Raw genomic sequence first — 23,435 nt, forward strand, 5'->3', positions numbered from 1 at the left:
TGACAGGTGTACAACATGTGAAATAAGTTAACACTCCGTCGTTTCTGTTTATGCTTCAGGTGAGTGGCAGGCTGCACCCGCTGTCTCTGCAATGCCAAATAGATGGTCGATGTGCGTATCTGTCGATCGTCAATTTATCGGTTGCGGCGAATCGGATGCTGCACCCGGTGAGTGACGAACCTTCCCCCTTTTCCTCTCCGCCGCCACCGGCTACCTCCTGTAGCTCACTTTGACCGATATGCTCCCAGACCAATCAGTATCCAAGTACACACAGTATCGTCCACATAAGCCTAGCTCTGTTGTAGTCGTTCCCCTTTCTGGTCTCTCTACCTGTAGTTTCTGCTTTGGTGCAGTAGCATGTAGATAGGGGGTTGAATTATCGAGGGAGGCAGATCAGCCAGCCAGTCCGCGGATTCCGAGTGTCGTGTGCGAAAAATCGACCGAAAAACAGAGTCACGTTCTCGCGGTGTGGCATTGCGATAAGTTGCACCGTAACTTAGAAACTGAAATACGTAACGAAGGAGCCTACGTCTATTCATAGGTTTAAAATATAGGAAAAAGGCATTTAACTCTTTCGACGGGTGAGATCGAGTCGGTGTTGACCATCAATTTCGTGACGTGTCTGGCACGACTTTTTTTTATCGTAACTCACGATGTACAAAACTGCTGTTAGCATGACTTTTCTCATTTTCTGTCGTTTAATTTATTTTCTCTCGAAAATGCGCACTCGATAGTCTCGCTTAAAAAAAAACAAAAAAAAAAACGAGAGGAGTGAGAGAGAAAAAAGTAGAACTAATTTTGTCTGTTGATGTTATGTTTTTGTTATGATTATTAATTTTTTTTTTTTTTTTTTTTTTTAATTATCTGCGAAGCAACAGAAGAGTGCGTTTATATTGTTACCACTCGCGCTTTGCTAATAATTTTCGCTCATTTGTTATAAAAAAAAGACTGTTTTATTTCATTTCGTTATTAATTAAAAATATTATTTGAAAACGTATACCGGCAAAGTGAGATTAATGATGGGAACGTACTTTTTTCCGATTGGTACAAAATATATACATATACATATAAATATATATATATCGATGCTCGATAATTTTGTTAATATTGTATAGAAACGTTTATAATGTGCGTCTGCTTAAGTACCTGCTAAAGCGGTCAAGAGTGCGCGGTCTCGAGATGGATATCTCTTTTAAAACGAACCTCGAAAGGATTCTCTGCCCAGAGAGAGAAAGGAAAAAAAAAAATTTTTTTTTTTCGCTCGACGTCGGTCCGAGAGAAACAAAATGAGAAAGATAGATTACAGATGCGAATATTGTAATGTATGTACTCTATCTAGTACCTAGACGCCCGGCTCTTCAGTGAGATCGGTGGCGCTATCCTATACAGTAACTTTATTCTAGTTAATGAATGTATACGAATAGTTGCTAAGGGGGTGCGAGAATAATACGTAAACGCAGTATTTCTAAGAGGTATGTAATGTTATTAGTTTATTTATTTCGTGGATCTCCCGGAACAAACATTTCTTTGCTCTGCTGTGCTATACGTTACTAATTAGGCACATAGTCTTGTTAGGGATAGGTGTTATCTATGCGTAGTGGTAGATATTTGTGTAAATGTTTCCCCCGTGGTAAATTCTTCCTTCTTTCTTTCTTTTTTTTTTCTGTTTTTGTAACATATTAGGATACTAACTATCCGCAAATCTGAATCCCGATCATATGTAAACCGACAGCGACCAGGGCCGAGCTAGCTGCATATGACTAAGATTATATTCCGGCGTTTTTCGGGACGGTTGCCGTTTTGAACGCTATTGTAATATTACATTGATTATACGATTGCTAAAAAAAAAAAAAATAAATGCGATATAAACTTAATTACACGTCTTACGTTTCATTGCCTGCGGCGGCCCTGGCCGCAGCAGTTTATCCCGTGCCAGATTTCCGCTCTCCTCAGTCCCGTAATTTGCCACTCTCCGCGACAAGTATGAAAAAAATTAATACACGAGGTTACTAACGTAACGCGAGTACGGGCCGATCGTTCGTAGCGATAGACACGGCGGTTTTCAATCGATAAAATTATTCTCATAATCCGTTCGCGTTACTGTTTAAGAGAAATGTAATAACGCGACCGACAGTTTCTTTCCCGTGTCATTAATAATTCGTCCGCGTTATTACGATGTCGAGAACGGAGAACGTGAGGCGCTTGCTTTACGACATTTAAGGTACTCGTTAGGCGGCGTCATCGCGGTACAGGACGGAATCGCTTTAACGGGCGCCGCGTTGATCTGAAGCTGAGCTTTCCACGGAAGGCCATAAGTCTCGCGACGCTCCGAGATATTAATATGTTATTGCGGAAAGACTCCCTCATGAAAGTCGACAAGGACTGCAAAAATATGTCCCGCGCGTCTCGGCGTCTCCGGGGGGTGGCACACACGTTTGCCGGTGGACGCCGCGATCGTTCGCTATTTCTATATACGCGCGCCAGCGCGCGCGGGCGCCACACAATCGCGGGTGGCACATGTACAAGCGGAAGCTCTCGTTACTATCGTAACACGTAGCGGGGAGCGGTCGGGAGCCCAGAATTCAGCAGACGCCATTTGTATTAATGAAGCTCCCGACAATGGTGCACGCCCGATGAATTATGTACCTACGTTCGAACCGAACGAAGGTACATAACCGATCTAGGCGTAAGTTTGCTATTGGCCTCACGCAACACACTTCCTATTCCCTGATCCTTTAGTTATATATAACTCTGATCCTTTTAGTTATAACTTCGTGATCCCCGGCGCCTTAATCTAAAGATGAAGCCGATCCCGCTATTCTTCGAAAATCACGTTTTAGAGATCCCGTTACATACGTGCCTTCATATCGCGCGAGCGATATTATCTCCAGCCCGAGAAATAAAGTTACTTGTCTTGAAAATCGGTACTATTTAATAATAGTAATTAAAAAAAAATATTATATGAAAGCTTATCCAACAAAAAGTAAAGATATATTAATTTTACGTTCTACTTATGCGCTGTTTTAAATTCTGCGGTGTGAAGCGAACTATATTCTTAAATATTTGCCATTAGCTGCCGTGTTGATTAAAAGTCGCGTTCTTCCATCGATGGGAGACCAGAATTTTGATAAAAACCGAGGGTATTAGCTGCGTAGCTGCAATCTATTACGTGAAAAGACGTAGCGAGGCATCCATCTCGCCATGGCACGGATAAAACGACCGCTTTACTTTGGATTACAGGGGGAACAATTTACAACAGGCGCAAGAGCACCTGTTCGTTCTTGAGGAGATGGAAAGGTAGGGACGCGCACAGCGCGAGGGGTAGTCTTTTAAGGGTGTGGGAATAGCGTGCTTTGCAGACGTTGCGGTAATTGAATCCCAGTAAGTCCCTCTATATAGGTGTATCCACTTAAATGTATAACACTATTCTCCTCCCTCCGCGCCCCATCTTTCTTTCGCTTCTTTAATCTTTCCACTTCTCTCCCATCTCGCGCAATGATTTTCGCAAGTTGGATACTCGTAAGAAATTTCATTCGCGAAGTACTTAAATCGACAAGGATCCTTTCGAATGACAATTCGATATCTTTAATTTTATCCGAAACATTTATCTTTGTTTTAAGATTTTTTTATTTTTTTTATTTTTTATTTTTTAATTTAATTTAATTTAATTTTTTTTTTTTTTAGTAATTTTTACTTTAATAAATCTTACGATACGGTCCTCACATTTGTTACTGAATACGCGCGATATATTTTTATATAACGGGAGATGGATTTGCCGCGTGTTAAGAATTCTTATCTTTACCCTCCGTAAGAAATCGGCGATAGGTCTCGCTGTGCGAAAACTCATTCTGCCATACTCCTCGAGGAGTCTACTACCCGAGCAACGAAATCCTGATGTACGAGCTTCACGTTTCAGCAGCTCCTTGGCTCGGGCCGACTGATATGAATGTGTTAGGTGTAGATGAGCCTAGCGTGCTCCGCCCTCATATAATTACTTCACGCTTCTCTCTCCGTAACCTGGTGCCCTCAGATACTTCCTCCCTTCTCTCCTCCTCCGGCTCCTTTCTCCCTATCTCTCTCTTTCTCTCTCTCTCTATCTATCTATCTATCTTTCTCTCTGTCTCTCTCTCTCTCTTTCATCAGTGATGTTCTAGCGGTGTTTCTATATCGTCGTGCTCTTGCAGGGTGGTTTGCTCGTAGTTGCATGCACCGCTCGCAAATACCATCGTATCCTGTGCGCTTGGTATAACAAGGGGGTCGGAGGAGGATTCAGTCGGGTTTGAGGGGGTGTTGTGCAAAGGGGAGGTTATTAGGCAACGCAGCACCTCATCCCTCATCCACGTAACCGCGCCGCAGCGTGTATTATGTAACAACACGGAAACGAACTGTGAGGTGGTTGGTTGGCCGAAAGAGAGACGGCGAATGGCCGCGCGGAATAGAGAAAGAGAGAACGCAAAAGCCTCGCTGATGTTGCTCTTGCTGCTGCAAATATTACACGTATTCGTAACGATGTGCTCGTAACTCTCGGTTAGTATCTGTTATTTCCACGAGTGCTGAATCATTTTCGATTTCAACACGAATTATATCTTCGCGCGCTTCAGGCACCGCCCGTTAGGATTTATTTGCGCCGGAAAAGCAGATTTATTACAGTTGCAGTGTCGAGCTCCTTCGTCAGATTCTTGACGAGTTTTGTTCTACGCATGTTTTTAATATATTTGCATCTTAATTGGGGGATATGTTTTAGTAGGATCAAAATTTTCTTGCATTTCATTATATTTACGTTTATGGGCATTATATTACACAGACACGTGAGGGCAATCTGATACTCCTCTGGATAAATTCTGGGAACAAATCCCACTAATATATGAATCTAGAACTTTAATAATAGCCGCTAAGTTTGGAACGCATACATCTCACGGCATTATCAGAAATCTTAATTTACAATTGAGTTCTGGCGGTTTAACGGACATTTTGCGGCCAATATAATGTCTAATAATTCTAATAATTCGCCGGTTTAGAGATGAATGGTGGGAGGAAAGGGTGGTGGCGCATAGGGTGAGAACGTTCCCTGGAGCCGTGCCCGGGAAGGTAGGGAAGTGAAACCGAGATGAAACGAACGAGTAGAGGGAACGGGGAAACCGAGGGAAGGAGGTATGGAAGCGAGGGAGAGGAGAAGAAGGAACAGGTCGACCAAGGGTATGGGCCGAGGAAATGGAGGGAAGGCCAATTAGAGGGCGGGAAGATTTATCTGCGGGCGACGGGTGTGCGGATAGTAAGGGGTAGGTTGGTCTCTTCTGCCTAGTGCACTTGTATTATTTCTTGGTCGGACAACCCCGTTCAAGATAACGGTAACGTCCACCTGCTATTGGCTGTTTCTGATCCTTTATGAATTAGTTGTTAATTTAATTTCTTATCATTTGCATTATACCGAATAGCGTGCTATTTTTCTATACGTATATCTTGTATGATTATTCCTAATATATTATATCGTTAAAATATAAAAAAAAAAAATTTATTACAACTTTTTTTTTCAACTTTACTAAGAATATTAATTTCAACTTTCAAATTTATTTTAATGATACGTGTAAATTAACATTTTTTTCTTTAGATATTAAATTATCATTTAAAATTATGTCGCAAGCGCATTCAGTAGATCGTATACAAGCTGCACACGAAATAAAATTTCTTGGTAATGCCGCGCGTACGAATCTTAAATTATTTTAATAAGGAGCTTTGACATCTTAAGTGTCTGGATGATAGGATCAAAGCATTTCCTCGGCGATGTTAGTTTCTTTCAGTATTTACATGGGAAACACCGGCCAGTGCTTAATATACGAGGGACAATTTTATCTCGGTAGGTGATACTTGGAAGCGGCGCATCTCGATGTTTTTATAGATTCACGCACAAAATTAGAAGAGCGAGTCTTTTCGAAAAGAATTAAATTAAGAGATGGAAACTTTTAACTTAAAATATTTTTAAATCTATTTTATATAAATGTAATACTAAATAAATTATATATTATAATGTATATTATAGTAATAATAAACTTTAATTAATAATTAATAATGAAACTAAGTTAAAGAAAATTTTTTTTACATTTTTACTAATTAAAAATTATTTTATTTGTCTAAATAAATTTTTTATTAAAATATTGTGCGTGTAATAGAAGGCCTTCGAGTTAAATTAAAATTTTAGTCGCATCTATAATCTTTCTCTCGCAAGAATTTTTGCCCCAAAAACCTTGAAGTGTGCAGAAAAATGCACTCCTCGCCCGTCGGAATTATATTTTCTGCAAAGTGTGATTTAACGGGACCAGCCAAAAATGTTTGCGGAAGCGTAACAATGTCGGCGATCAGGTCGTCACGCATTAAACGCATTTTTTTTTTTTTGCTTTTTGTTTAGTCAAAAAAACGGGACTGCATCGGCCGTTAAAATTAAAGGGAAATAGACCGTGCTGTCAAGGCTGTCCCATTTTGAACGGCTTTGAAATCGGCGGTGGATCTCGTAAATCTAGGACTACATGGGAGATAACTTTGTGTCGGCTTGTTTTACGCGCCACAGATATATATTTTTTTTCTTTGTGGGAAAGAAAGAAAGAGGAAAGAAAGCATGTCCGCTCCGCTACTTTATTCGAACAATTAAATTAAAACCAAAAAAAAGAAAAAAATGAATAACTTTACCATATTTAGTATGATTGCGCAACAACTTGCAAAAAATTCTTTCAATGTTAACTGTAAAATGTGCCATGCATCTGTTTTATTTTAGATGATTATTTTTATATTAAATTACTTTCCCATTTTTTATTATTATAAAATAGAAAATAAAACGACCGGCTTAAGATCGACATAAGTGCGCGCGAATAAAAGTAGATGGTTGTTCGTCCCTCGGATGGGAAACAGAAGTAGCTGCAATTGCGAAACAAAGGGCACGATAATTATGTTCACTCCCCGGGGAAAGCGAGAAAGGGTGCCTCGATGGGGATGAGCGGCATGGCGGGAGTTCATATTAAAGCGCGAAGAAACGTCACGTTAATTTGTAATCGCTTTTGCGGTTGGCTGATAGCCGCGTCGTCTCTATTGAGTGGTCTCGGACCGCGGCGAAGGGCCGGTCTTCCACCGGAACGCTGCACGGGGGAGACCGTGATGGTTATGCAGATCAACGTGGGGCGGTGTGGTAGCTGACAGCGGTATAATAACTCGCCCCCAACGTGGCATCGTTTTGAAATAACGTTGAAATAAACCGTAACCCTTTCCTCCCTGCCCGTAGAATTATTCGCGCAACGGCTGCCCCGACTGTGACGAAATGCGCAACTATTCTCCGAATTACAAACTCGCGCACGGCCATATTTACAAGGGGGGGAGAAGAGGTTGGGGGGGTTAGTTCCGCGCGAGGTGCACGCGGTATAACGAATCTCATTCGGCCGAGCGATAAATAAATCGCCATTGTAGTCGCGGGAATTGCAATCTTTTTTTCTTCCCGGTTCTTATCGCGAAAGCCTAACGGCTAAAAAGTTTCAATCTGCGAATAGATGGCGGCTCGCCAAAAGAGAAAGGAGAAACGTTCGTTTGGTGAGTTTGAAGTTAGATTTCCGTGTCTGCCGAGGGGGTAGCAGGGCGGAGGAGATAGAAAGTCAACTGGCAACAGCGTGCGCGTGATGTATCGCGGCATCGAGCATTCGAGCATTGGCCGGAGAAGAAAAAGATCGAGAAGCGAAAGAAGTTAAAGTGGAGGACGGTGAACCGGGCGCGGGCGACGAGAAGGGCCAGGGGGATAGTCGAGTCGATCCCGGGGAGTGGCGGGGCCGGGGAAGGGCAGCTACTTGGGGGCCACCCGACTAGGAAGGAGTAAAATAAGGGGTTGCCCGGCGCCGCCGCCCCATGCTTGGCTTGCAAACCGACTTCCGTCCTCCGCGCGCGAGTATTCAGACGCCGGCGGCGTTTTTACCAGGGGACCCGAAGCTCGGGCGAAAAAAGAAGCGAAATATATAGAGCGCCGCTCTAGCGTTCCGGGGGCTTTCAGGGCTCCGGCTAGAGCCGCGCCGAGCCAGCTATCACGGCCTCGTTCTGTATACGCTCGTACGCGACGGGACGGAGTCTATAATATATCTCCCGCCTTATCTGCCGCGCGCTGTTTACTGCCCGATAGACTTCGCAGATAGGAGGACCCTGTATCACCGCCCCGCGAGAGAGCCGAGTCACTTACTTTTATATATGTTGTTACTTACGTCAGTGACCGGGGGACAGAGGGGGAGGGAATCCGTGAGACAAGTTGGAAAATACTGATGGCCGGGGTGAGATACGGGCGACGACCGTCGCCGTCGCGGCTACACGCGAGCCACGGCCTCTTCGTGGAAGAGGCTCGTCCGTCATGAAAAATGTGATTTGGCCGAATCTCGGCGTTGTACAGAACCCTTTAAGAACGGCGGTGCATTCGTCCGTTGACTGGCAACGCCTTCGCGCTCACTGATTTTCTAATCATCTCTTTTGTACGTCGGGTCGAGTATTTTATATCTCTGTATTTTTAATTATCGCTAATAATGAAACTTCGTTCGAAACGTTATTTAATAAAAATTCTCTTATTTCCTTACAATTTTTTTAAATATTTTTAAACAGTATTTTTCTACCTACGTAAATGGGTATTATCCATTTCGAGCTGACTATTCATAAGGCCCGGGTCATATTTTTCGAATTTATTGAGAATTTAATACCGGATTGAATTTTAGTTAGCGGTCCTCGATCACTGTTTTAGCCGCGAAAGTTTCGCCGTTAATCTCCGGGTTTTCGACTGATGCGATTCAGCGTTTTCTCGTCGCGCGCGATGTAATGAGAAACGCATGGGATTGTACTACGCGTCCGAAACTATCGCGAACAGAGGGAATAAAGCTCTTTGGGGCCGTCGTGTACAGTCGCGGGGGAAGGTATCAAAGATACACAGCGAGAGCGGACGGGCGTTTGTCCTCGCGCCGGAACTTTCTTCGTTCCGGCTGCTGATTGACGAGCCAAGTTTTCTCGTCCCTTGAATTTGGGTCGGGATACACCTCTTCTTTCTTTCTTTCTCCCTTAACGCTCAACTTCGCGTCTCGTTTTCGCTCATTCTCGCACTGTGGCGTACAATATTGAGCCCTGATGCGCGAGGGATACCCGTAGTAATTTCGCGGCGAGTTTCCCCGCTCGAACGCATCGTTCGGCGTCTCGTGAAAGTTTGATAACGAAAGCAGAAGTTAAGAAACTGCCTTTGTACCGCGAAGTGCATCAGCGCCACGTTTCAGCGCGGCTCGAGCCCTCGAGTGAGAAGAGCGTCCCTTCGCGAATAACTTATTTGTGCGGTAAGAAACCGGCGATTCTTTTGTCACGGCATAAATCGCCCAGCGGAACATTCGCGCAGACGTGGAAGTAAGAATGTAGTTAAGAATGATTAACTAGCGACGATATTTTACGTAATTTTTTTTATATTATCGCGAAAAGAGTCGAAAAATCATTTTTGAATAGAAAATAGCGGAAATAAAATTAAAAAAAAAAAAAAACCAGTAATAATTAAAATCAAAAACTTTTACGATAAATCTCTCAAAGTCACGCCACACTTTGGGACGTGAAATTAAATCGAAATTCAAAAGCCATCGTCGCCAGAAACAACCGCCATATTTGGCGCGAGGGGGAAGGATCGGAGCTAAGGGCGAGAAGGGCGAATCGGTCCGTTTCTCCCCCCGTTCTCACCGGAAGGGCCACTCGGAGCAGCTGTTATCCCGCCGTCGATCGTGCTTCGTTAAGCCACGAGCAGAAAGGGTGGGAAGGGATCAGTCGAAAGCGAGTTTTTTTTTTTTAACCTGTCTCAAATCATTCCCGCCTATTTTAACTATCGATTTTCGAGAGTAACCTCAGTATGACTCGAGCATGCGGTCGAATTCTTAGTGCATCATGATTCCGTTTCCCCTGCACTGTGCGTGCGTTTAGTTCTTTTTAACTTTTGCAACCGCCGGCTCTTTAGGAGCCGGAATTTGTGTGCCCATGTTCTTTCGTTCCTAGGGTGGTGTTCTATCAAATAACAATAGTATGTCTCTGTTGAACATTCAATGTAGAGTAGCACTGACTTTGGACTCAATGCGATAAGTAGAGATACGAACTTATACACCGTACGAGTGATAGAGGGAATGCTTTTTTTTTTAGAGCTAACGCGCTGCCCTCCGTATTTACAGAATGGCGCCAAGGAGCCTCTGGACTTTCATCATTTATGAATCCATCAGCCGTTGGCAGTACCAGAAAGAGCTTCCGGAGTTAAATGAGATGCAATTCAATTGTTTATAGATTGTACAGTTAATATATTTATGTAATGTCAAGTTGTAGTAAGTATATTTTTTCCTTTCAACCGCGTATTAGTCTTAAAGATCGAAATAGGATAAAATGTGCGTTACTTATAACTCAATAAATTATTACAAATGAATAATATATTTGAGATCAGTATTTTATTAATTATTAAATTACTACGAATTAAGTTCTCGCAAGCTGCCGAACCCTTCACGTATTTTTCCGTTTTTTTTTATTTTTTTAATTTTTTTTTATATATTAATAGGATCTTGATTGAAAGAACAGATCGCGCGAGGAACTGAAATATAATAATAAATGTGAAGTATCATAAGGACCGCAGAAAGTGCTCGGATAGCTTGCGATCCCTCATCGTACAAAGCCTTCGATAAGGCCGCTATTGGAATCTCGATAGAGCAGGTGGAACGAGGGAGCCGGCGAGGGGTGAGGTAGAGTTGAGCTGGAGATCGGATTTGAACCGTCTCGAGGGAGAAGGGCGAATAGGGACCCTCAGGATATGAGAGGAGCAGAGAAGAAGGAAGACTTGGTCGGTATTCGTGCGCGTTTCGACTCGTGTGTGCGCTTGTACGCGCGTTTCCGCGCGGGTGTCTTGGTACCCCGGGGATAAAATGTAGATGGATGAGCCATAGATTTATACCAATCCCCGTAATATCGTATCTACGCGGAACAGAAGAGAGGGGGAGGCGCGAAGGGCGAAGAGTAGTTAGAGGGGTCTGTCAACGCCGCGCCATGATGCATGGCGATCAGCTGCTGATAACACACCAAAGATTTATTAAAGAGCTGTTTACGGTCTGTTTCTGCGGCGAATGGTCAACAGGAAGTAAAAGAATTGCCCCACGCACGTGGACTATTTTGATACAATTTTCCCGCAGGAATCTCGTCGTGAGGTATGAATTGCAAGACTCTCGTCCTGGCCTCGCGACGCGAAGCTCGGACTTATTCATTAAATCGATCGTTATATTTATATCGTGAATCGTAAAATATACCATCGCGAAGCGTAATACTCGCGGCATCGTAAACGGTCCAGTATCCTTTCGCTTCACGTATTGCGAAAAGAGTTAGGGAGTCATTGAAAAAGAGAGGTTTTGTCAGAATACAGGATATACCGGCGAGGATTCGGTCGGAATTGTGATGAGGTGGCGGAGGGGCAAGAGACGGGGGAGCGAGGAAACTAGGGGTAGGGATGGAAGCAGATATATATCCACGGCAATGCGTTACGGGTTCAGCTAAATCCGCCATGATGAATGTGTTGGCGGGAATAAATCCGCAATGCACACCCCCACTACCTTCATCCTCCGCTGTACCACCCGCTCTCCCACCTTTCACGACCCCCTCGTACCCCCTTACGCCATCTTTCCCGCCCCTTAACGACTCGTTCTCATACACTCTCGAAATTCATCTCTCTCTCTTCCTCTTTCTCTCTCTCGTCGCGTGATTTTAACTTTAACTCTTCTTTGTCTACTTTCCTTTCTTTGCTATTCTGAACGTGTCGTCTTCACATTGTTGTAACTATAACTGACAATGAGTTCACGTTAATGTCACATCCTGCAACGATTTCGTGACAAAGTTTCGCAAGGAAAAGTTTTTTATCAGCATTTCTAAGCTTCTCCGTAAATAATAATTTACTTATTGATATTTTTTATTATTATTAACATGTAACAGGGAAATAATATTAATTGCATTATTAATCATTGGAATTACACGATTATTATATGATACAATTTTTTTTTTTTTTAATTTAAAGATGCTTCTACATGTGTAATTACTGTATTATATTACACAATTTAATTACTCGGATAATAATTTGTGGCACAATTAACTCTCAACGATTCATCTGCGAATTTTCATTCTTATCGTTCATCGAGGATTTTTTGTAAATGATCTTAAGCCGGGTTGCTACAATCGTACGCTATACATCGTATATCGCGGCGCCCATGATGAAGCTGTACAGCATGGTACAGATGTAGCGCATGCGTGACAACACATGTGCACCACGCACACACGGACGAAATGCTCGATCGCGCTCCTTCGCACGTGGAAAAGGATGAAATGAGAAAGAGAATGCACCGTCGTTTTATTTATATATGTCTGCACGGGGCAGGTAGACATTTATTAGGATTTATCGATCGTATTATTTCACGCCCGAGCATACCTTTTTGTGTACCCGCTTTTAGTGTAAGGAGCAATAAGTGCGACATGATAGAAGGAATGTAAATCAGAGGCGGCGATGTGGTGAGCGGCCGCGAGACGGTAGCCGAATGTTGAAGATACCGGCGATACGAAATATAAATCTCAAATAATAATTGAAATATTGCGGGACTCGCGAGAAAGGGCTTCCTCAAAAATAAGAGATAAGAATTACCGCTGCGGAGTTTAACGAGCAGCTCTCTTCGAGTATGCGTAACGTTGTCGCGCGTCGCCGTCAGCTTACTGATTTGTTGCTCTTCTAGCACAGCGAGAATTGATTTTTTTTACCTCGATAAAGCGATGTACGCGTACGAAAAAGCGCGTCCTGATCTACAAATCTTCGTCCGCGAATTAACGAATAATCTTGCACAAAGGTGCGGATGATAATCTTCACGAGACGATTGAGCCGTACGCGCTCGTGCAAGTAGGCTTATTTAAAGCTAGTTCAGAGAAAGCAGCGGGAGACGGTTTGGAAGGGGTCAGGCAAAGGTGAAGGAGAGGAGGAGCGGGAGACGCAAGCTCAGACACACCGGTCGGGTTATTTATTGTAACGAGGACTTATGGCGACAGATTTAGGAATTAGGGTATCGCAGCAGGCCCGGCCCCTAGCAAGGGTTTCCATGGAGAAGCCGCGCGATACAAACACGTAGGTGTGCTCCACAGGCATACAAATACGACGTCCTAGGGCATCCTGCCCGTGAGCACGTATGGACCCACGTGATAGCGCAATAATCCACGAGGATTATCCTCCGTGTTCGGGAGAGCCGGGCGACGCTATTTGGCCGGCGGAGCTGGCCCGAATATTCGTAACGCCCGGCGGACGCCGGCCGGAAAATCTCCCCGGAAGCGGTCCACGGTGCCGCTCTGTCCGCGCGAATATCCTTCTACCAAACTCGCGGCCATTCTCCATCAAAGCGCGGGGCGAATATCAGGGAAACCGAAAACTCGCGACGCCAACGGTCCCGGTTAATCCCGCCGGGATTTAACCTTCGGAGAAAGTTTAATACAAAGTTTTAAATCAGATAACTGTGAAATGTATAGCCTGCGAGAATCGTAAATCAACACTTGTCTCGTCGGAAAGTTAAGCCGATACAATTTTGCGGGCTCGTCGAAAGCGGCGACCCGCGCGGGAACGCGACGCTGTCCTTAAATTATTGTGGCGCAACGAATGGCGAGAAAAGGCTTATCCGCGGTTAACTTACTAGAGTCGTTTGTAAATTAGACGGTGGAACGGTGGAAGTGATTTTACTCATACGATAAAAACATTATAAAATTATAGCTGAGGTCGAAAGCGACTGCTAACTTCTCTTGGCGTGCTATTTTTAATGCGCGTTCGCTGAGAATCGAATGATTTAATTGCGACGGTGCAAATGACATATGGGCGAACCAACGCGATCCATACGAAATTAAACTACGTTGCTTCGGACGTATCGTGACTCACCCGGCGAAGAAATTGCGACGTGGTGATGGCGCGGGACGACGGGTGAGAGGGAAGAAGACGAAAACCGCAGGCGGAACAGAACCGCGGGTCTTAGGCGAGAGCTGCATGCACGATGAGTAGAGAGGATAAATAACTGACTGCAATAAGCCCGCGTGAAATTATGAATCCCTGTCAGCCCTGGCCTGCCGTCTCCCGCGTCGTGTATCACGGAGCCAACCCTCTCGCTTATTATTATTATTATTTTTTTTTTATTTCGGGGAAAAAATAGCGGACGTGTGTCACATGCGCGAAATGCCATCGAATAACGAGCTCTAGAAAACTTGCGCTGGGTTTCGAATCGCACGGGAAAGCGCTCGGGAAGCGGAGACTCTCTGAATATTTTAATTCAATGTTACCAGTCACTTGTACCTCGGGTACCTGACGGCCCACGTGTATGAAGACGCGGAATCGCAGGGAGTGCGGAAACCGTCGCGCGCGTTACGCCGATCCGGAGTACGAGCGTGCCGGGTCACGCCGCACGGATGCTGGAGTATAAAGGTGATTTACATCAAGTCTCGCAGGATCAACAACCCGGGAACTGTTTAGCCGATGCGTCTCATATTTATTTATCGGTGGCTGGGAACTTGCTCGTAGTCGCGACGGATTCTGGCGAGTGCACCCGGGTCGAGGGCAACGCCTACCGACGCCGGCGGTCGGTCGGTGCACACATTTCCCTCTTGCTCCTTTTTCAAGGCAGCGCGATTCCGCCGCGGCAGCCCGAATCGAGACGAGAACCGCGAAACCGGCGGGAACGAGTCGCGAGACGAGAAGGGCGGAGGGAGAACCGAGGGGAGGTGAATAGGAGTAAGGGCGGAAGTGACGCCGGCGCCTCGACGGAGCCGAAGCAGGGCGCCGGTGCGCTCCGATGCCTTCTATCGCGCTTTCCTCTTTCTGGCAGCACTATGTCTCCGTTACGTCATCTCTTCGATTCGCTCCCTGCCACCCCCGTCGATCCTCCGCGACGGCTGTTCCCAAATTCGAGGAGAACGGACGTATTAAATGGGAAAACGACGGAGGGAGACTCGAGCATTGCGAGATAATAAATTTTATGAAAGAATACTTTTTTTTTTTTTTTTTTTTCTCTCTCTCGAAATTTGCAACCGATGACATTAAGAACATAATTTCGGGACCGGTTTGTCAAAAGTATCTCTAATTAAAAAGAAAAAAAAAAGAAAAAAAGCGACAAGGAGAGACGAAAAATATTACAGTCACCTGAATGTTTTCTCCGCGACGAATAATAAATCGTCGCCGGCGCCACGGCACATAGCGATCGAGCTGAGGCGTTCGTGATCGTGATTTCCTGGCGCGATACGTATTTACGAACGCGTGCTGACACCAAAGCGCCTTCTTATTATGTGCGGCCGGCCGCCGCCAGCAATTTCAATTACCGCGTGTCGCACCTAGTGCGAAGTGTCGAAGGAGAGAGCCACTTGACTTCCGGCGAAACTTATACGAATTAACCGCGGAAAGACGCGCCGCGTTCGCCGGTGCACCGCGGACCGCTCGCGCTACGTATCCCGCTGGACCAGTTGGTGATCGGATCGATTCTATTTCGTTCCCTGGTTCTCTCATCCCCAGATTAGATTGTCATTCCTACACGTGACACTTTTCTCAATCGCCGCGCGTATGTCAGTCACGAACTCGTCGCACACGGCGACGCTATTGAGAATCACCTCGCTGCAAAGGATGCCCAGTGCATCGATACGCGAAGTCGCTCGTGTACGTACACGGGGCACAGCCGGCGTATGTCTTTCCGGCGGCCTTCTACCTCGTGCCGTTTGACACGCGAGAGATTAACTGCAGGCACGTAGTCTCATCTGTCTATCTCGCGGCGTGTAATCACGTGTACGCGACTAAGTGCGTCGCAAGTGCAATCAGCGCCGGTCGCTTTGATTAATTGAATTCAACCCCTAAGAGACGCGGGCGTACGTACTCGTTGGCACGCGTATTTATTCACGAGAGCAACCCGATAGCTCTGTACTTCCCTGCGATCCAAGAGCCCGCATAGACGATCTATATTTAATTGCTTTAGCTCAAGAATCGGTAATGAGGGCCGGTAACGTTCGGTAGCGAGCGCAGGTACAACTCACGCGATTTGTCGGAGTCGGTGTAACCGGATTATACTTTTATTAATCCAACGACGCGATAAATAATACTTATAACACGGGCGAATGTAACTCATTATGCTCCAGCGTGACCGGGCGCTGATTAATAATTAGCAATTAAATTTATTATTTTACGAATTAACGCGGCCACTCGCGTTTCGGGGAATTAAAGAACGCGATGGATAACACGAAATTCGTAGAGCGCCTGGTAAGCCTAGCGATCGATCGTCGGGAGACCTAGGCCTGCTTTATTAGAAATGAAGCGTGAATCGCCAAAAACGCCTCGTAGAGCGGTAACGTTAATGCTGCAATGTAACGAACGTTTGTTGGCCCAATCGTTTGTTTGTTCCCTCTCCCAATCACATTACACGGGCTGGCCCGGTTCGCCGGGTAATTAACAGGTAATTATTTATAATGGAACAATGGAATTTAAATTAATAGTTTAGTTTCATTAATAACTGCGCGTAATTTCGGCCCCGTGTGTGTCAGTGCTAAATAAAATATATGAACCGGCGAGCCCGACGCCGCATTACGGTCTGGTAATGTGCGTGCTGCATCACAAAACAGCGCCTCCGCCACCTCCGCGCGAGTTTCGTCGGCGTCCACCCCCGCCAGAATATAACCACTCTGCGTCACGTCTGTTATAAACGCGTAAACACGTGCCGGTGCCCCTGGAACCCTTTGTCCACTATCAAGTAAATAATGGCGCATTAAGCTTTTTCATTCGTATTTCGGGCGTACATGTGTCGGGGACGCGCGCGCGTGCCGCGGATGCTGCATGAGAGATCGCCGGGAGCAGCGCGAATTGTCGCGCCGGGCAGGTTGTTTGGGGTGTCGACCCCGCGGCAATCGAGGAAGAAATCCGATAGATTAGCGCGCGGGAAAATGAGCGAATCAATGCTCCCGTACGATGAGACGGCATCTCATCTTTTTACGTTTCTATTTGATTTCGAGAAATCAATGGGGAGGATATTGCTTTGCTTCGCGATGGGAGTTTCCACGCCGGTGTAATTATATCGTGCGATTGAAGCTACGCGGCGATTGAAATGCATCCGGCGCTCTCTATTTGATACTGATATAATGTGAATTTAGTTGCACCGCGCCTGGTTAAGAATATAGATCGCTCGCGCGTGGCTGAATCTTATATAAGGTACTAATGCATTATCCTGACTATGCCGAAAGAGGCTCGCTCGGGTACGGTGCATGCAAGCCCGCGGACCGGAATGGAGTCGTAGGATAGCAATTTCGACCGAGCAGTAATAAAGCACGTCTGCGCGCCGAAATCCTGATGAATGGGCGCGCTTAGGCTTGAAATGGAGAAGCGACGAGCCCTCGCACTTACTCATTCTGCTGTACTCTCCGCTCTTGCGCCCCTTGCCTTCTACCTCTACCTCTTTTTTCATTTCTGTTACATACGTGTATTCCACTTATATTTAAATTCTTTTTTTTTTTTTTGCAATTTTTGCGGCCAAGCTTTCGCGCGTTTCATAAACTTTAATCTACATATTTATTTATTACTCCATACATATTCTTTTACTTGCACAGAGTGATTATATTTTTAGAAATTAGATTATTATCTTAATTGCATATATTTTTAATTCAGGCATTGTTTTATAATACAAGGGGTTTATTTTAAAAATCTTCTAGTTTTACTGTTACATAATCAGCCTCACGCTGCTGGCAGATAAAGCTCTAAAAACAATTGAGATTTATACACATACGGATACGCAGTGAAGTAGAAAGATTGTCAAGGGAGGTGAACGGTATTGGACGCAGTGAAGCTCAATAAATCTGTTCATCCCGAATTGAGAATGTAAAATATATGCAGTTCGTGTCTGCGAGGACGCGCGCGGAAATTTATCAGTACCATGCTTTCGATGGACAGGTACACGGTCCTAATTTATTTGTCCGTTTCGTGGTCTTGAGCCCAGTAGTATTCACGCTTAATCCCGACTATTTCGCGCCGAGACAATATTGGCTGATTATATTGTACTAAATCCCGCCTATTCGATTTCTTCCACGTTGAACGATACACGAGTCGTTATCTCGGACAGTTATTCCGTTAATGCGGGCTTTATTTCGCGGCGCATTCTAATAGCAATTGCGACAAAAATTTAAAAACTACATAAAAAAAAAAAAAATTAAGAAATATTACTATTAATTGTATTCTAGATTTTCACATATAAGATCCATTAGGATACACTCTGCAGCAAGTTCACCTGGAGGTTACAGGCGGCAGCTAGTACCTATAGCGGCAACTTCTGGGCCTCTAAATCAGCCTCTGTGTCGTGATTCATGGAGGGCAACCTCTTGCCCCTTTCTCCGCTCGCTCCTCTCGAACACCCCCGCCCCCTTTACCCCTTCTGTGTTTCCTCCTTACTCCACCCGCTTTCCTCGCCCTCTTACGACTCCTTCGGCAGTGACCTCTTGGACGACCCTTTTACCACCATGTTCCTACCTTCTACAGCTTCCACCAATCGTCCACGATCTTTAGTCTGTATGTCCGTACAATTTTTTTACCTGTCTTTAATTTTTTTTTTTTTTTTTTTTTTTTTTCTTGAAATATAGATTAAATTTTTACGTATAAACTTTAAATTACGCTCGGCAAATTTATAAAACAGAACGATAAATTAAAATGTAAAATATTGCATTAGTTGGAATTATTAGAAAAATAGATCGTGCACCGTCGGTGAACTCTGCTGCGTTTTTATTAATATTATTCGCGATACTGCCAATAACAGTTTGCGATTTTAAGTTCTGATGACGGAATTAGCGCTAGGTAACGCAGACATGGGATATTAGAATTACGGCAGGTTGTGCACCTTCATAAAATATACCATTCCACGAAATCCCACGAGATATCTGTAGAAGAAGGCTATTTTCGAGCTCATTGAATAGACAGCCATGATTCTATGACTACAGAGCGTGCCAACTCCATTGTAGCGCTCTTCACCATTTTAGTCCCTTATTCTCTTTCCCGAACGCGCACTCATATATCTCGGCGCAGTAGTTTGGCTTTAAGGCCTGTACAATCTAATGACAAGAAGCTTGCCTCGCGCAGTATCAAAAATTAATTTAAAAAAGGGAATTAAATTTCAAATAATTTAATACCTTACGTTGAAACGTCCGGTAATTTCTTTGCCTCGCAGCTCAAAAATATAACACGAAAATATTACATAGAAGTAAATACTTTTTTTAACCATCTTTGTTCACCCTTTTTTTTAAATTATATTTATAAAACTATAAGAAACCATGCGCGCGCTATTTTTTTAATGACCCTAATTACAAACTACGAAAAAAAATAATTATGCGACTTACCAATCTGCATGAACTTCAGCGGAGTTATTGAGTTCTGCCGGTGACTGTAACATAAAATGGAAAATATTAATGTAGACATGCCAGTATATCAGTTATAAAATTAATAAAAAAAGAAGTTTTTTTTTTAAATAAAGATTTTTTTTTATGCATGCTTACCTAAAAGTTGCTCCGCTGATGCAGGATGCCCGTCCTGAGCCTGCTCCTCCTCTCAGCACTGGTCACTTTAACGGGGATGTCAGGCTGGTGCTCCTTCGACGAAAGTCTTCCTTTGGATTTTTTTCTGAAACAAAAAAGTTATATTTTATTAGCAAAAATAACGAAAATTAATTAAATAAGATTATCAGAAAATTATTCCCTTAATGTAAGATCTAAATTCTCAAATCCGGCACCGGCCACACTTATCAGTGTTATTGCATTACGCGATGAGTGCGCCATAAATACAGAGTTTTTAATTAAGGGCTCTATTTCATTTACGGAGCGGACTCAATTATTATCGATGCCGCAGAGGCGTAGAACAGATTTAATCCGGCGATTCGCACTTGTACCGTTCGGCGGTGTGCGCGTGTAAACGGGCACGTATCGCGAATATATACGTTGGGTGTGCGTTCACGCGCCCTTGTACATATATACGGCTGGAAATACGTAAGGAAGCAGGGCATGAGCAATGGCTGGCAGCGCTCCGTAATAATGTTGTCTTCGTCGGCTCGTTTTATTTGCCCGCGGCGCAAGAATGTAGCCTACAGTCCGCTTCAAAATTCATACCTGCGTTGCGCAACGCGATTGGCTCTCGTCGGAATATTTTATCGTCCATCCGATTTCTTCGGGAGGACCTCAAGGCCGCCAGCTCGAGCGGCCGAATTTTATTATTTATCCTAAGAGGACGCGAAACGCCGCGGATTGTCCAAAATGTATGAAGCTCGTGAGATATATCGAAGAGAAAATGCGCTATCGATTTAATGATAAAGCCTCGAAATGGCTGAAAATAATTTGATGGCTAGCGTAACTATAATTGTCATAAAAAATTTAATTTATAGAACTTTGTAGGATCAATTATACATATAATTGCATTAATCGAGAATCAAAAGCGACCTGATTATCTTGCTTAACAATAATTCCAAATTTTCATTAACACTGTGTTTGTGCCTGCCGACTAATATTTTGCAATGCAAAGAGCGTCTATGCATCTGATAGTCGAAAAGCGCCGCGGCGCCGTAGCTCTTACGCGAAGGATAACAATAGAAATTGGCTCTCGCAAAAACATTAAGCGGTATATGAGACGAAGGGACGGGGGAGTAGGCGCGGGGAGAAGTAAAGGCGGGGTGTACGGGCTGATATCGTCGCGGCGTTCCAGAGGAAGGGCAGGGAAACGAGCGCCGGCGGGCAGATAAAGCGGAAAAGTCGTCACCGTTCCTTTCGTCTCCTCTCGCGTCTTTCGAGCAGCGGATGCACGCTGAGTAACGCCGAAAAAGTATAAATTTCTTTAATGGTGCTAATAATTTCATATCGCATAATTTACTTACTGCGAAACGTAACGCCAGTAGCTACCAGAGGCATTAACGAGGAGCCTAATATTTATGTTGCTACTCCAGTCCTCCGCTACCCAGATAACACCCTTGCTTTCGACCCCCTGCCCCCCCCGAACCCTCGCGCCACCCTACCGAGCATCCCTCCGCCACCTTGTACCACCGGCAGAAAGTCTCCCCCGGTCGGTTTGCGACGCGCCTTCGCGTCTTCGTAACTAGATAAAAAAAAAAAAAGAGGAGGAGGAGGAAGGTGCTCCCTTTTCCTTCTCGAGATAAGTAGAACCTGCCACGGCTTGCTGGCTCCTACGATCGACCAAGGACAAAGGGGGAGAGCAACGGACGAAGCACCGGTGATTTAAGGCACGCTTCTTTTAAGGGGAAACGTTCAACCCCCTGCCTCGATATCGGGGACAGCATTACGTAGAACTAACTTCGCGTTAATTTGATCGCGGTTGGCAATTTGTGGAGAAATAAAAGATACCGGTAATTATCATATATTGCCCGCCGAATTCGGTTTTACGTTAGTTTTTAATATTCCGAGTTTACTTTATTTTATTTTATTTTATTTTAATTAGCGTCTGAGCACCGCGATGAGAAAGCAACGCGCGTTTTTCTGCGAGATTGTCGCGTTCGGCGAGTACCCCCACGGTCTACCCGCGGCGGCAATATTTCCCTCGCTAAATTTCGGTTCTTCTGCAACCTCTGTTGATTTTTTAGATCCGGTAATGTCCCCCGGATAAGTGGGAAACTCTTATCTCCCTAAGTGCATTACCAGCACCGCATACATTACTCCTTTACACACTTTCACAGGTATTAAGTACATACAGCCGTGAGGAAGTTTATGAGAGGTGGTTCTCAACCAGAATATTTTAAATGTATGCAAGAACACGTACCGCCCTTCTCCTGGAGCAACCGCCGCGAAGTAATCTCCCTTTCATCGTCATGAAGAACTGACTCGTGTCATCGGCCTCTATAGAAGCGTACGTCCGTCGCTTAATGCCCTCCCATTACCGCGGATATTTTAATGTGAGGATAACCGACATCGCGCAAAAAAAAAAAAAAAAAAAAAAAAAAGTAAGGCAGAAGCATAGGCGACTTTTTAATATTAATCCCCCCCTCTCGTAGAAGATGGGAAACATTTGCGATAAGCATAAGGCGCAAAGGATTGCACGGTCCATAGAACGAGATCGCGGGCAGTCGCCAGCATGGCGGTGACGGTGTCTCGCGGCTGTTTAAAGTGCCCGCTGTGATGTCCCTCTCTGAACCGATAATGTGACAGACAGCGTATTTCGCGACCATCCACGCGGGTGCATGAGAATAATGAGTTTGCGCGGAATCGCGGAAAACGGCGAACGCAAGCTACGGCGGGGGCGGCGACGAGGATTCGGAAGAGTTGTAGAAAGGACCGTCCGCCCGTTGAAACCCTTCGCGCTTCCCTATCTCCTCCTCGCCTTATTTCCTTCTATTTCTCCGATTCTCCTGTTGCCTTCGGGAGAAACCGACCGGGTGAAGAATAAGACACCAGACACATATTTTACGCCGGGGGCTCTTCACGGACGGGGCGAAGCGTGCACGGCGAACGACGACGTCGCGTTTCTGAGTTATCGTTATATGAAGTAGTACTCTAAAATGTGTGTATGCATCCGCCTTCGGTATTCCTTTGTTGAATGTAGCGTGCGGTTTTTATTTCACGGCGAAACGGGAGAGATAGCGATTTAATAAAATACCGACGCGATAATGCGACTCGACGAGCATGCGTTTGTTTTCATCGATATGTTTTGCATGTATTACGATTATTTTTATTCGAATAATTAAAGTAAATTAAATTTTTAAGAAGAAATATAAATCATTGACGAATTATCGCTAAATTACTTTTCGCGAATAACTATTTGTAAATTGTATCCGTATTACGCTTTAAATAATTCACGTGAGAGCTTGAGAAATTAATTACATTGTACAATATACAAGTTTTGTGTAATGAATTGTTAAGAAATTTTTGTTATAATAATATTCGATGATTTGAGTTTACATGCGGTATATGTCTACAATCGGTATAATTGCATTTTTGGGAGTGACAGATAAATTTTAATAATACTTCGCGTTCATAAATTCACGGCACATACAAGCATCAATTTCGTTCTTCATTTCGTCTCCACGCCCCGCCGTATGATATACGATATCATTGTCATTCATTTGTTATCCATTTCGCGCAAATAGCGCATTGATCCGTTGAAAACTGCATTACACGGTGAATCTAACGTGTCACATCAACCACCTCTTGACTCTTTAAAAGAATGTCGCCCAAATTCGTGAAAATTATCGCTCTATCGTTAATTCTAAATCGTTAAACCTGACCAAATAAAATGCTTTTTTTTTAAGTGCTTTTGTCAGTGCACGTTATCGCAACGGGATTTGTCGGCGTTATTGAATACTCTACTCATGGCTGAGTGATACAAACTCTCCCCCGCTCTCATTTCTAACTCTAACTCGGGAAGTTTTCCG

At 44.4% G+C, this 23,435-nt stretch overlaps 1 protein-coding gene across 2 annotated transcripts in view; it reads left to right on the plus strand.

The window, feature by feature from the left end:
* Positions 1 to 10,654, plus strand: part of Ubx (ultrabithorax) — an 85,908-nt gene extending 75,254 nt beyond the window's left edge. Inside the window, exon 3 of one of the 2 annotated variants that reach the window (XM_070657900.1) lies at positions 10,194 to 10,654. The gene's annotated coding sequence lies outside the window, so the exon portion shown is untranslated. Of the gene's footprint in view, positions 1 to 59; positions 9,418 to 10,193 lie in introns of those variants that run through there. The other variant, XM_070657899.1, reaches the window with a different exon arrangement.
* The last annotated feature ends 12,781 nt before the right edge of the window (positions 10,655 to 23,435 follow it).

Source organism: Cardiocondyla obscurior, linkage group LG06 (genome assembly GCF_019399895.1).
Source record: "Cardiocondyla obscurior isolate alpha-2009 linkage group LG06, Cobs3.1, whole genome shotgun sequence".
Taxonomy (NCBI): Eukaryota; Metazoa; Arthropoda; class Insecta; order Hymenoptera; family Formicidae; genus Cardiocondyla; species Cardiocondyla obscurior.